This window comes from Ailuropoda melanoleuca, chromosome 17 (genome assembly GCF_002007445.2).
Source record: "Ailuropoda melanoleuca isolate Jingjing chromosome 17, ASM200744v2, whole genome shotgun sequence".
NCBI classification, from domain to species: Eukaryota; Metazoa; Chordata; class Mammalia; order Carnivora; family Ursidae; genus Ailuropoda; species Ailuropoda melanoleuca.
Genome location: NC_048234.1, coordinates 13,313,480 through 13,315,542, shown reverse-complemented (window position 1 = coordinate 13,315,542; position 2,063 = coordinate 13,313,480). Strand labels below are relative to the sequence as shown.

The 2,063-nt window shown below is 38.2% G+C and overlaps 1 pseudogene; it reads right to left on the bottom strand.

The window, feature by feature from the left end:
• Window positions 1-345: 345 nt before the first annotated feature.
• Window positions 346-1,395, bottom strand: LOC117796934 (annotated as a pseudogene).
• Window positions 1,396-2,063: the final 668 nt, after the last annotated feature.

Below are 2,063 nucleotides of genomic sequence, written 5' to 3'. Positions count from 1 at the left end.
AGGAAAAATGTCTAAGTGTATGCTCACCAAAGAACCAGGTGCTCCTTTTTTTCCCCTATCATTTTCATATTTACATGCAACTGAAGCAGTGAAAGTATTGATACTGTCCACATATAGTCATTCTGTTATTTTATTTCCAGAACGAGTAATCATGATATATTTTTCCATATTTTTGATATTTAGCTTTTGCTTAGGTGACACCTGGGAAGGGACTAGTTAATATCCCTTAGATATTCTCTATATCGTCATCTTCATCACTTCCACCATAGTTGAGATATGCCACAAGAACACATTGAAATATTTATAGACAGAGCATCAATTTGAGGAATTTGAAGGAATTGTGTTTTAATAAAGGGAATTCCTCAACACTAGTGGAATTTCAGAAATTTTTTTGGGCCTCAGATAATAGGTCATAATCTTCCTCAGGCCAGCCTTCATATCCCTGTTCCTTAGTGTATAAATAATGGGGTTTAGAATGGGGGTGAAAACAGTGTAAAATATGGCAAGAAGTTTATCCACAGGGTAAGTGGTAAAGGGCCACACATAGATAAAGATGCAAGGTCCAAAGAACAATATTACTATGGTGATATGGGCAGCCAGGGTAGAAAATGCCTTGGCCATTGCAGCAGAAGACTTAAACCAGACAGTGACAAGAATAATGATGTAAGAGCCAACCAAGAGAGAGAACGTACTTAGGGAAAGGATTCCACTATTGACTACAATTAGTATTTCAGTGATGTTAAGAGTCCAGGCAGGCAAGTTTGGTCACTTGAGGAAGGTCACAAAAAAGCTGCCTACTACATTGGGTCCACAAAAAGGCAAGTTCATGGTAAATGATAACTGGCTTAATGTGTGCACCAAGCCCACAGCCCAAGAGACCATTACGAGGACAGTGCACGTCCTTTGACTCATGATGACTACATAGTGTAGGGGTTTACATATGGCTACGTATCTGTCGTAGGCCATGGAGATGAGTAGTACCATCTGTCCTCCAGTAAAAAGGGGAATGTAAAATATCTGGGCAATGCAGCCACTGAAGGAGATGGTCTTAATGTTCACTCAGAAAATCTGCAATCATCTTAGGGGTAGCAAAAGAAGCCTGACAGATGTCCACAAAGGAGCGATTTCCTAGGAGGAAGTACATGGGGGAGTGTAGGCTGTTGTCAGAAGTTACTGTGATGATAATGAGAAGGTTTCCCAGCACAATGACCACATATAACACAGAGAAGAAAACAAAAAAGAAAAGCTGTAGCTCCTGAGAACTAGAGAGNAACAATTACCACATATAACAAGAGAAGAAAACAAAAAAGAAAAGCTGTAGCTCCTGAGAACTAGAGAGTCCCAGCAATACAAATTCAGACACCACTGAAGAATTGACCTTATCCATGGATCCAGGTTGCAGTCTGTCTCTGTAACAATCCTAAGGGAGGGGACATAGGAAGGGATCAGAATTCTGAACCACAGACTTTTTAATGCACAGGGTTCTGAGATCCCAGATATAATGTGTATTTGCTGAATAAGAAATGTTGAAGAGATCATGATAATATATCTGGAGAGTAGGAAGGAGCTTAGGACAATGTCTGAATAACACTAAATAATTTTGTCTTCTCATTAGAACACCTTGAGTTTTGGATAGCCTTAATAATCTGTTACACAGTAGTAAACAAGCTCATCCATGAGCTTACTCATGATCACAAGGCAAGAGGAGTAACTTAAAACCAGCTCCATAGGCTTTGTAGATTGGCAAAAGTAATTTACATCTGTTACTCTTGTAGCCATTTACCATCATTAATTGTCCTAAATCTTGAAGTATAACATTTCTTTAACTCTCCGAGAGATATACATGGCTTAACATTTATCGTGTGATGTAAAGTCACACTGATTGTTTGACTTTAGACTACTTTTTCTGAGCTTTAATTCCACATTTCAAAAAAGATGAGAGGTGGTAAAATGCCTACTTTGCAGAAGGCTTTGAAGTTTAAAAATGTTAGTTTATGACATTCTTCTATCAGAGAATTCTAACACAATAGATGTTCTTAATATATTAAATACCCCCATATTAA